This window comes from Chiloscyllium plagiosum, unplaced genomic scaffold (assembly GCF_037043375.1).
Source record: "Chiloscyllium plagiosum isolate Xiang-an unplaced genomic scaffold, Cpla_swu_hap1 HiC_scaffold_16, whole genome shotgun sequence".
Classification (NCBI taxonomy): Eukaryota; Metazoa; Chordata; class Chondrichthyes; order Orectolobiformes; family Hemiscylliidae; genus Chiloscyllium; species Chiloscyllium plagiosum.
In genome coordinates, this window is record NW_028270154.1 from 8,520,670 (window position 1) to 8,533,697 (window position 13,028).

Consider the following 13,028-nt stretch of genomic DNA (forward strand, 5'->3'; position numbering starts at 1 on the left):
TTGCTTGTTGTTGTGGTTCTGTTTGCCGAGCTGGAAATTTGTGTTGCAGATGTTTCGTCCCCTGTCTAGGTGACATCCTCAGTGCTTGGGAGCCTCCTGTGAAGTGCTTCTGTGATCTTTCCTCCGCCATTTATAGTGATTTGTATCTGCTGCTTCCGGTTGTCCGCTGCAGTGACCAGTATATTGGGTCCAGGTCGATGTGCTTATTGATTGAATCTGTGGATGAGTGCCATGCCTCTAGGAATTCCCTGGCTGTTCTCTGTTTGGCTTGTCCTATAATAGTAGTGTTGTCCCAGTCAAACTCATGTTGCTTGTCATCTGAGTGTGTGGCTACTAAGGATAGCTGGTCATGTCGCTTCATGGCGAGTTGGTGTTCATGGATACAGATTGTTAGCTGTCTTCCTGTTTGTCCTATGTAATATTTTGTGCAGTCCTTGCATGGGATAATGTACAAAATCCCATGCAAGGACTGCACAAAACACTACATAGGACAAACAGGAAGACAGCTAACAATCCATATCCATGAACACCAACTAGCCACAAAACGACATGACCAGCTATCCTTAGTAGCCACACACTCAGATGACAAGCAACATGAGTTTGACTGGGACAACACTACTATTATAGGACAAGCCAAACAGAGAACAGCCAGGAATTCATGAAGGCATGGCACTCATCCACAGATTCAATCAATAAGCACATCGACCTGGACCCAATATACCGGTCACTGCAGCGGACAGCTGAATCTGACAACAGGGGATGAAACATCTGCAACACAAATTCCCAGCTCGGCGAACAGAACCACAACAACTAATATCAATATAATCTTAAGATACTAACGTTAGACATGATGTTAAACAAACAACTGAAACATTATCAACAGCTCAAGTCACATTTTACCCCTATTAGGCACTGTTTAGCTCTTAATCAAAAACACATTTCGTGTAATAAATAAGCAGTGGCAAAATTCAACTTCAACAATAGCACAAATATCTGCCTCTTATGTATACAACTGGAAAGAAATATTGCACAAGTTGTACAATGTGTGTCAAATTCACCAATTCATAACTTTCACTCACCTATATAATTCTGGATTTTGCTCCAAATTTTTCTTTAGTACTGTATTTGATTGCTAAAGTATGCATTCAATACATTAGGAAAATTTGAAATATGGGTTGAGTTTCTATCTGTGGTATATTAATTGTCCTTACTTGAGTAATTTGTTGAAAAGATTTGGAGTCTCTGTTTCAGTAGTTGGTTGCCTCCATTATGAGAGGTTTCATTGAGCACATGACAGTGTAAATTGCATGTTGCCTGTTGATGAAAGAATCTTGTCAAGGTTATAAAAATTATATCAAATCATTTGCAAAATTATAATCCACATATGTAAATTCAAGTCATTGCTTACCCCCTCCCTCAATTCCATGACACCTTCCTAGCAACAGCATTATTCCATCTATATGAGCTGACAGAAGTACAGTAAATCTTTGGTGATAAGGTAGCTTCATGGAAGGGATATCTACTAATGGCTGAAGAGATCAATCTGTGCAAAATAAGTTCTGCCACAAATGATATCAAGTGTTGTGGCAGGTTGTTGTTTATGGCATTGGCACTTATTGCTAAGCAGCTGATCATCATGGTGATGCAATCTCGTGCACAAACAATGTTATTATTTCCAGCTGTTGTTGGCTAATGTGTCCCAGGTATGAAAAATGTCTTTAAGGCCTCCATATCACATAGAAGCATTCTTGAAGCAGAACCTTACTCATCTTTCTCATTTTACTGTTCTGGCTATATTATCTTGTAAAAAAAACAGGGAAATGCATTTGTCTTCCATCCTGTGAACATGTTCAAGACAGCCAAGTCAATTCTACGAAATGATAGTGAACTGGGAGATTTGCTTATGATACAATTGCTGTAATTTTGAGCTTCCATAAAATGCTGTGAACACGCTGTAGATATTGAAGAAGAAAAAAATGTTAAGGATGCTTTCTTTGATAGTGGTAGAAGTTAGTGTCTTTTGTTCCTGGTGTTCACTTCAATTGGTTTAAACAGTGCTTGGATAGCAATGGCTTTTTAAGTCACCAAGAGTTTTCTGGGGGTGGAAGTGGTGACCTTGGGGGTTTTACATAAAACAAGCTGCAGGAATTAGCAGACAAGCTGCAGTTGGAGCTGCCTCTTTCCACGAGGAAAGGAGAGATAATTACATCAATAGCTCAGCCATTTAAATTTGGTGATAAAGGCCACCAGAATCTGTGGAGATGGCAAAACTTCAACTGAAAATGAAGCAGCTTGAGTTAGAGATAAAAGACCTAGGAATTACAATTACAAGCAGAGGAAAGGGAAAAGGAGAGAGAGGAAAGGAAAAATGAGAAAAAGTTTGACTTTTGGAAATTACACTTAGATAGGAGTTCAAAAATTCACTTTCTGAAGTAGGGAGAACTTGTGTGGAAGAGCAGGGAGTTAAAAGATTAATAGCTGAACTCGCTGATGATTATGAGTTTGTCCATAAAGCAAGTTTAGCTTCCAGAGTCAATTTAAATCTGTGAGGGATAGAAATTGGGGAAAAGAGAAATCCGCATGTGAAAGGGAAAGGTAGATCTCAGTGAAGATCATAAGGATAATGTATCACAGGGACATTATAAGTTAAAAAGCTCTGGTGTTTTCACTGCAATAAAGTAGGCCACATGAAATCACAGTGTTGGTGCGTTAGGAGAAGCACTGGGAAGCCAGATATAGGAAAACAGGATAAGTCAGTGAATTTTGTTGGAGTGGTAACAGAAAACACAATGGAGGCTAGAAAGCTGCACAGAGTGTACAAACTGGACAGAGGTTGGCTAAGGAGAAAATTCCAGATCTTCTTCAACCATGTACAGAGGAATGTCGATTATCTAAATGTGATGGATGGGCAGTAATTCGTTTGGATAATTGATTATTTGGCTAATTGATTTAATGCCTCTCCTCTGAGATTCAGAATTTTCTAAAGTTTCTTATTTTCCTTGCTCTGCCTGCATTGCTCTCTCTCTCTGTCTCGGGGTTTGTTTCTGAGCAAACACACACTTGTGTGTAAGGAACCTACTGCATTGCTGAAACTTCCCCCCCCACAATTAGTTCAATTGGATTGACACAGGGAGCACTTGCTACGTCCGCTTCCCGATCAGGAGACTAGGCAGCAGCACACTGCACGTAGGCTCCCCATGCCACAACCTCCTTAGTCTGCTCCCAAACCCCCTCCCGCCTCCCCAACCCCATCCCAGTCTGCCTCACCCTACATCTGCCCCTAAACCGGCACCCGTCCACCCCTCCAACCCCGTCCAATCCCTGCCTTGTCTGCTCCAACATTGCCTGTCCGCACTGCCAACCCCATCCAACTCCGCCCCCATCTGCTCCCCAACCCTGTCCAATCCCACTCCCATCTGCCCCAACACTGCCCGTCTGTGCCCAACTCCATCCAACCCTGCCCCTGTCCATCCACAACCTCGTCCAACCCTATCTCCATCCACTCCCCAACTCTGTCCAATCCTGCCCCTTCCACCGCCCCAACCCCGTCAAACCATGACCCCATCAGCCCGAGCCACCGTTCGCCCCCTTATCCGCATCCACTCACTGTCGCAAACCCCATTTGCACACCTATCCCCTGTCATCCCCTGACTCTCCATCAGGCACTCATTTGCCCCACCCTGTTTCGCCACTGTCCGCACCCCCATCAGACCCTCTTCTGCACCCCCTGTCCCGCCCCCAGGCCAGCCAGACTGGACACCAACAGCAAGACTGCTGCTGCCTTTGGGGGCTGTAGCGCGTGCGCGCGCGCACGCACACACACACACACACACACGCATGCACACACACAACCTTTTACTGCAACCTTTTGACAAGTTCCACCTTTGCTCTGTACAAGACAACGTTGGAGAGATTATCTGGGGAAGGGGCTTTCAGGTACATCCCTGTTTAGAACTCCAAAGAAAGCTTGGGGGGGGAGAGAGAGAGAGAGAGAGAGAGGGCAGGTGGTCAGTCATTTGGACTTGGTGCCTGGACTCACATTAATGTCCAGGATTGTTCTCAGCTGCATTTCAGTAAGCCAGGTTTATTTTTAATCATTGTAAACAAAAGACCCAATCAGTGTTGAAAACCCCTCTTTGATGTAATGTTTCTGTCGGGACCTTGAGATCTTCTTCGAGTAATCCGAAATTCAAATAACTGATGTTTGGATAATCGAGGTTCCTCTGTTCCTGCAAAGGTAAAGTTTTTTGCATCGGTCAGGAGCAGTAGGTAAAGAGGTTACAATATTAAGATACACAGGATCCTCTCAGTCTGTGATGCAGAAAGATGACGAGATACATATACTTCTAAAGGACTATTGCCAAAAAAGGTACGAGTAACGGGAATTCACGGTAAGACAAAAAGCACTTAATTATGTAAAGTGAGGATAGAGTGTCCAGTGAAGGGTGGAGAATTTGTGATAGGAGTGTGGGACAAACTCTCAGCTCCAGGAATACAATTTGTCCTTGCTAATGATATCGCTGATTCACCAGTAGGCATTCTGTCCACTGTGGCTGAATAGCCAGTGGAAACTCCTGGAAACTGAACTATTGCTGGACAATATACTGGAAATTTTCCTGACTGTGTGGTAACGATATCACAAAGTCACCAGCTAAAACAGGAGATATCAAAGAGTACAGATAAGAAAATTGATGTGCAATTAGTAGAGGCCATGCTTGATCAGATGGTTGGCACAAACTAGAGCAGATAGATGACAATGCAGACATCTCTAGCTCAAATAAATTAACTGGTTACAGCAGAAAGATGAAAACTTAAAGCAATGGTATCAGAAGGCATACACAGAAAACAAATCCAAAGTTATCCTTAAATGTTATTATCTTTAAAATGGTGCCTTAATGAGGAAACAGATGCCATCACATATTCAGGAGATGAGAAATGGGCAGAAGTTCATCAAGTTGTATTGCCAGTGAGGTATCGAAAGGAGGTGTTGAGAGTGGCGCATGCGCTATCACTTGGGTGTCATTTAGGAGTGAGGAAAACACAAGCCAAAATACAAAAACATTTTTATTGGCCTGGATTGCAGAAGGATGCAGTTGAATTTTGCCAGATATGGCATACATGTCAGGTAATTGGAAAATCACAGGCAGTAATAAATCCCACACTCTTAATACTTATTCCCGCATTTGAGGAACCTTTTATAAGAGTCTTAATTGATTGCGTAGGTCCCCTACAACAAACAAAGAGTGGGAATCAATATTTGTTCACAATAATGGATGTGTCGACTAGATTTCCAGAGGCCATTTCATTACAGCTAATAGGATTGGAGAAGAATTACACAAGTTTTAAATATATATGGAGTACCAATAGAGAGACAATCAGATCAAGGTTCAAACTTCACATCAAAATTATTGAAGGAAGTTATGGACAGCTTAGGAATAAATCAATTCAAATCTACCGCATACCACACTGAATCGCAGGGAATGAAGAACAAAGAAGAACAAAGAAAATTTAAAGCCCAGAACAGACCCTTCGGCCCTCCAAGCCTGAGCCGATCCAAATGTACAGTCTAAACCAGTCGGTCAATTCCTAAGCATTTGTATCCCTCTGCTCCCCACCTACTCATGCATCTGTCCAGATGTATCTTAAATTAATCTACCATGCCTGCCTCTACCACCTCTGCTGGCAATGCATTCCAAACGCCCACCACCTAGAAAGGTGGCATCAGACATTAAAGACCATGTTGAAGGCTGATAGTCAAGACTTTCCAGATGGTTGGGATAAGAGAATCCTGTTTGTGCTTTTTGTGATCAGAGATGCACCAAATGAATCAACCAAATTCAGTTCATTTGAGTTAGTTTTTCGGAATAAAGTGAGAGGAGCATTAAAGTTGATTAAGGAGAAGTTGGTGAGTCAGAATTCAGAGACCACATATTTGGACTATGTGTCAAATTTTAGGGAATGATTAAATAGCACTGGGGAGTTGACTAAACAGCATTTTAAGGTATCACAGCATATAATGAAACAGGAAGCAGACAAGAAGTAAAAAGTTTGCATTTTTGCTGTCGGGGATGAAGTATTAGTGTTACTTCCAATAATATGTGAAACTTTAAAAGCAAGGTTTAGTGAACCTTATCAAGTCGAAAGGAAATTGAATGAGCTAAACTACTTGATACAGACTCCAGACTGAAAGAAACCTCTCAGCATATGTCATGTGAATATGCTCAAAGAGTATTTTGACAGGGAAGGAAAGCAAGAGCTGAAAAATGTGTTGCTGGAAAAGCGCAGCAGGTCAGACAGCATCCAAGGAGCAGGAGAATCATTCCTGAAGAAGGGCTTATGCCCGAAACGTCGATTCTCCTGTTCCTTGGATGCTGCCTGACCTGCTGCGCTTTTCCAGCAACACATCTTTCAGCTCTGATCTCCGGCATCTGCAGTCCTCACTTTCTCCTAGGGAAGGAAAGCAAGATAAGAATGTGTTATTGATTACAACACAGAAGGAAGAACCAAGTTCAGAGGATTCTGAATTAGGACATTCCTCAAATTAAATTGGACAATGAGGAAGTTGTCAAACTTTGAGATAAATTACCTTCCAGATGAAAATCAAAATGACCTGAAAGAGTTTTGACTATCGCATGGGGAGGTAAGTGGAAATAAGCTGGGAAGCACCAACCTAGTTATGCATGATGTAGATATGGGAGTTGCTGTTCCGATTAAGCAACATCCTTATAGGCATAACCCTCTGAAGTTGGCACAGGTTCAAAAGCAGATTGAATGCATGCTCCAAGACGACATAATCAAAGTGAGTTATAGTGACTGGAGCTCACCCATAGTAATGGTGCCATAATCAGACGGTACCCAACGGTTTTGTGTGGACCATCACAAAGTCAATGCAGTTACAAAGACTGATGTATATCCGATTCTACGTTTGGAGGACTGTCTTGAGAAGGTGGGACAAGCAGCTTATATTCCTAAGTTGGACTTGCTCAGAGGATACTGGCAGGTACCTTTGTCGGAAAGAGCAAAGGCAATTTCGGTTTTTGTAATGCCAAATGGACTGTATCAGTTTAAAGTCATGCCATTTGGCATGAAAGATGTGCCAGCCACATTTTACAGACTAACCAATAAAGTCATTGCTGGATTACCCAACTATGCTGTATGTATAGATGACCGAGTGATTTTTAGTCACACATGGAAGAAACATTTACAACATTTATCAGACTTGTTCAATCAACTTCAGAAGGCAGGCTTGGTGGTAAACCGAGATAAAAGTGAATTTGCCAAACCCCAAGTCACTTTCCTAGGCCATGTTATTGTACATGGCCCCACAGGATGCAAAAACAAAGGTAATTGGAGAGTTTCCCATACCATTAACAAAAAGAGCAGTACTACAATTCATGGGATTGAGTGGATTTTATGGAAATTTTTTACCAAATTTTTGCACTATGGCTGCTCCACTCACTGAATTGCTAAAGAAAGGCAAGATGTTTTGGCAGACCATGGACTGTCAGAAGGCATTTGATAGCCTGAAAGTTGTGTTAACCACTGTCCTGGTATTAGCCACAGCTAATTATGCAAGTCCATTCAAGGTGGCTATCAATGCAAGTGCTCTTGCAAGAAGACGACAAGAAGGTAGAAAGACCTATTGGCTATTTCTCCAGGAATTTTAACATTCATTAGCAGAAATACTGGACTGTTGAGAAGGAGACTTTGAGCTTGGTGTTGGCATTTCAACATTTCAGTGTTTCAGTTACCAGTAACATATCTGAGATAATCACTTGTACTGATCATAATCCATTGAAGTTTGTACAGAAAGTTAAAGACAAAAATGCCAGACTGTTTAGATGGAGTCTATTATTACAGGCATTAAATTTGAAAATTGTGCATGTTGCAGGATGAGAAAACATGATTGCCAACACATTGTCAAGACCCGAATGAGAACCAGAGGCATTCGGTGGCAAGAGTACAACAGACTGAAATGAAATGTAAATGTGCATGTTTACAATTTTATACTCAATGTAATGTACATGTTTGCTTTAGAGTACTGATGAATTTTTAAGGGTTTAAAAATGAAGGCATTTTTGAATATTGACGTTTCATTTTTTTAAGGGGGGAATGTGTAATGAAGCTGCTCCTTTAGCAAGGTTATACAGTCCTTTGGTATTAGCTAACAGATACTGTCTCAGGCTTTCAAGTTTAAAAAAAACCTTGTACAATGAAAGGGGAGTGGCCAGTTCTCCCAGCTCAGTTTTTCTCTGGTTTGTTTTTCTTTTAGCAGTAGTGTGAAGAAAGGCTGCTGGACCCAAAGAAGCAGGTCCATGCTGGTACTCTCTGTCTGACTTCTATCCTGTAAAAACCTGTGTTTGAGTTTTACTTTTGTGCCAAGGGGGGTTTATGAGGATTATTGCAAGTATTTGGACAGCACAATTAAGTTGGGTTGATCTGCTGTGTTTTTGGAGACGTTAAGTTATTTAGTATTCTGTTTTCTGTTGTTTGTGTTTCTTTCAGTAATCTGGTGAATAAACTCTGTTTTGATTAAAATTAAGTGGTTTGACCAGCTGATTGTCTCCTGGAATAGCCACTTTACACCTGCTTAAAACAACTAACAAAGTTAAGGTCTGGGTTACCTTCTTGAAATGTTTTGAGAGGTCTGGCCTGGTCCATAACATCTTATACTTGTTTTGTATATCATGTTATGAGAAGCTCATATCTACTCTAAGTCTGCCTGCACAGAAATTGATCTGTGCTCCTGGATGTACTTCATTATGAAGTTGATAGAGCCCTCAAGATGCCTCAAGTAAAGGCCCTGCCAGTGTCGCTGAAGTGTGAGATGCCACTGTAGATGTTGCAATCCCCCATGTCACATACAAACATATGAATTTGGAAAAGACTTTGGCCATTCGGCCCTTCAAGCCTACTCTAGTTTTGAAATAGACCATAGCTGATTTGTTTGTGAAGCAAAGCCCTCATTCCATCTATATCCAATAAACTTTGATTCCCTTTTTCATCAAAAATAAAAACAAATGTTGAAACAAGAGTAGCATTGATCTTACAACTGCTCCTGAGTTGCAGGCTGTTCTTGTGGGTTTCTTATCGTTATTAAATAGCAGAAGCAGAAAATATTCATTTTAAATCATTTTTTGGAACTTTAATAGTCCAAAGAAAAATGGGAAAAAAAATACATGAAGGAGAGGCGTTTGTTTGACGTGGAGTTTGTGGGAGAGGCCTCCACATTTTGTCGAGTGTCAAACTGAAGAGGACATTTTTTGGTTTGAAACCTTTCTAGTTAAAAAAAATGCAAAAATATATTACCTATGTAGCAGTAAAAATTGAACAACAGATGAGGACAGTTCTGAATCAGAAAAGAGCAAGTTAATTAGAAAAAGACAAACAAGAGCAAGTCAGAAAATGAGGTAACTCTGAAGAATTAAACTGCATTTATTTCAATGCAAGGGGTCTTATAGGTAAGGCCGATGAACTCAGTATATATATGGAAACACGCAATTGGAACGTCACAGCTTTTACATAAACTTGGTTGAGGGAAGGACAGGACTGGAAACTGATTCCTGATGAAGGGCTTTTGCCTGAAACGTCGATTTTCCTGTTCCTCGGATGCTGCCTGAACTGCTGTGCTTTTCCAGCACTCTAATCCAGAATCTGGTTTCCAGCATCTGCAGTCATTGTTTTTACCTTGCTCAATGTTCTGGGTTTTAGATGTTATAAGAGGGATAGAGAGGGAGGTAAGACAGGAGGAGGAGTGGCGTTTTGAGTAAGTAAAACATTATTACCATGATTAGAAAGGATATTTCTGAAGGACCGTCAGTGAAACTATATGGGCAGAAATTAGAAATAAGAAAGGGATGATCAACTTGATGGAATTGTACTACAGACAGAAATTGAGGAACAAATGTGTAGAGAGATCTCAGATATATGCAGGAATAATGGGGTTGTAATAGTGGGGGATTTTAATTTTCCAAACATTGACAGGGACTGCCATAGCATTAAAGATTTGGCTGGTGAGGAATTTGCTAAATATTTCAAGAAAATTTTCTTTTTTAATATGTAAATATACCTACTAGAGAAGGAGCAAAACTTGATCGTCTCTTGGGAAATAAGGCAGGACAAGTGACCGATGTAATAGTATAGGAACACTTTGGGACTCGTGATTGTAATTCTATTAGTTTAAAATAGTTCGGGAAAAGGATAAGCCTTCCATAAAAAAAAGTTCACAGTTGGAGTAAGGCAAATTTTAATTGTATGAGACAAGAACATTCAAAAGTTGATTGGAGTAGACTGTTCACAGGTAAAGGGATGACTGATAAGTGGAGCCTTTCAAAAGTACGATAACGAGAGTTCAGAGGCATTATGTCCGTGTTAGAGTGAAAGGTAAGGCTGGTAAGAGTAGGAAACAATGGATGAATAAAGATTCTAGTCAAGAATAAGAAAGAATCATAGATTAGATGTACATGACTGGGATCAAATTAACCTCTTGAAAAGTGTAGACTGTATAGCATTCTTAAGGGGAAAATGAAGAGGGCAAAGTGGGGATATGAGACAGCCTTGGCACATAAAGCTAAGGATAATCCACAGTGATTCTACAAGTATGTTAAGAAGAAAAGGGCAACAAGAGAGATAATAGAGTCTCTTAAAGATCAATGAGATCATATCTGTGTTGAACCTCAGGTGATAGGAGAGATGCTAAATAAATATTTTACGTCAGTTTTTACTGTGAAGAAAAAAATGGAGGTGAGAAAGTTCAGGAAATAAATATTGATATTTTGAAAACAGTCCAAACTATAGAAAAGGAGGTCTTAGAAAACATGAAGGTGGAAAAATCTCTGGGACGTTATCAAGTGTATCCCAGGACATTGTGGGAAGTTATGGAAGAAATTGCAGGACCCCGAGCAGAAATATTTCTATTATCTATTACATGTGTCACAGATAGAGGATGGCTACTGGTGTGCCTTTATTTAAGGAAGGTTGTAAGGAAAAGCCTGGGAACTATAGACCTGTGACCCTAACATTGGTGGTGAGTAAGATTAGATTAGATTCCTTACAGTGTGGAAACAGGCCCTTCGGCCCAACAAGTACACACCCGACCCTCCGAAGAGCAACCCACCCAGCCCCATTCCCCTACATTTACCCCCTGACTAATGCACCTTACACTACGGGCAATTTAGCATGGTCAATTCACCTAACCTAGACTGTGGGAGGAAACCAGAGCAAACCCACGCAGGCACGGGGAGAATGTGCAAACTCCCCACAGACAGTTGCCTGAGGTGAGAATTGAACCCGGGCCCCTGGCACTGTGAGGCAACAGTGCTAACCACTGAGCCACCGCGCCGCTCTAAAGACATTCGAGGTGATTCTGAAAGATTGTATTTACATGAATTTGGAGAGACGAGGACTGAATAGGATAGTTAGCATGGGTTTTTTTGTGAGGGAAATAATGTCTCCTAAAATTAATTGAGTTTTTTTGACGAAGTAACCAAAAATATAAATGAGGGCTGAGCAGTACACTTTGTTTAGGTGGACTTTAGCAAAGCCATTGATGAATTGCCCATCGTATTAGGTGCATTAGTCAGGGGTAGATATAGGATAGGGGTATGGGTCCGGGTGGGTTATTGTTAGGAAGGTCGGTGTGGACTTGTTGGGCTGAAGGGAATCTAATCTAATCTAATCTAATGAGGCTCAGCATGGTAGACTAATTAGAATAATCAAATCCCTATTGTGTGGAAATATGCCATTCAGCCCATCAAATCCATACAGACCCTTCAAAGAATATCCCATAATGACCCAGTCTCTTCCAGTTTCTGAAGCAGACAGTTCCAAAGTAACACGATCCTCTGAGAGAAAATGTTTCCTGCCATCTCTAGCCCAAAAGGGTAAATCCTAATTTTTAAGTAGCATGCCCTAATTTTGCACTCATTGCAAGAGTAAACATCCTTTATTTGTTCACCTTGTCAAGACCTTTCAGGATCTTTTAAGTTCTAAACAAATCAGCCATTGCTTTTCTTCACCTTGATGAAACTAAGCCCAGCCTGTCCACTCATTCCTAATCAGGGAGATTTTCAGATTAAAAAGAAAGAACTGCGAATACTGGAAATCTGAGACAAAACAAAAATTACTGGAGCAATCAGCAAGTCTGGCAGCATCTGTGGAGAGAGAAGCAGAGTTAATGTTTCGAGTCCAGTTTAACTCTTCTTCAGAACAGATCATAGCTAGAAAACAGTGTTACGTAAGTTGAAGCAGGGGATGGGCGGAGGGGACAAAGAATGGAGTGAACAGATAGGCAAAGATAGGGGCCAGAAAGAAAGAAGGGCAAATAGTCAGGCAAAGAGATGAATGGATGGTATGCCAGGGAAAAAGAAAAGCTAATAGTGGGGACAATGAGTAGATGAAAATGGATTGGTCATTCCTGAAGAAGGGCTTTTTGACCGAAACGTCGATTTTCCTCGGATGCTGCCTGACTTGCTGTGCTTTTCCAGCACTCTGATCTAAACTCTGGTTTCCAGCATCTGCAGTCCTCACTTTTTCCCTGTGCTTAAAAGCAGCCTAGGGGTGATAGAATGGGTCAAGACTTAGAAGAAGGTGTTCAGGTCCTAAAGTAATTGAGCCCAATATTGAGTCCCAAAGTCTGCAAAATCCCAAGCAGTGGATGAGACACTGTTCTTCCTGATTGCGCTGAGCATTGATGAGCAAGCCTGAGACAGAAGTGTTGCCCAGGGAATAGGGTGGTGTGTTGAAATGATAGATAACTAGAAGCTCGAGTTTACTTTTGCAGTCAGAACGTAGTTAAACGTAGAATGTAGAATTTCAGAAAGCTTTTGATAAAGTCCCACATAAGAATGTGCAATGGGATTCATGTAACATACTAGCATTGTTCCAGATTGGTTAGCAGACAGGAAATAAGGAGCAGGAATAAATGGGTTGTTTTCTGAGAAGAAGGTAAGTGGCATTTCATAGGGATCAGTGCTTGGACCCTAGTTATGCACATTACATATCAATGTTTTGAATGAGCAAATCAAATG

The 13,028-nt window shown here is 41.1% G+C and overlaps 1 protein-coding gene across 1 annotated transcript in view; it reads right to left on the reverse strand.

The window, feature by feature from the left end:
- Nucleotides 1-13,028, reverse strand: part of LOC122556429 (protocadherin-10) — a 235,972-nt gene that overhangs the window by 52,605 nt on the left and 170,339 nt on the right. The window lies entirely within an intron of this gene.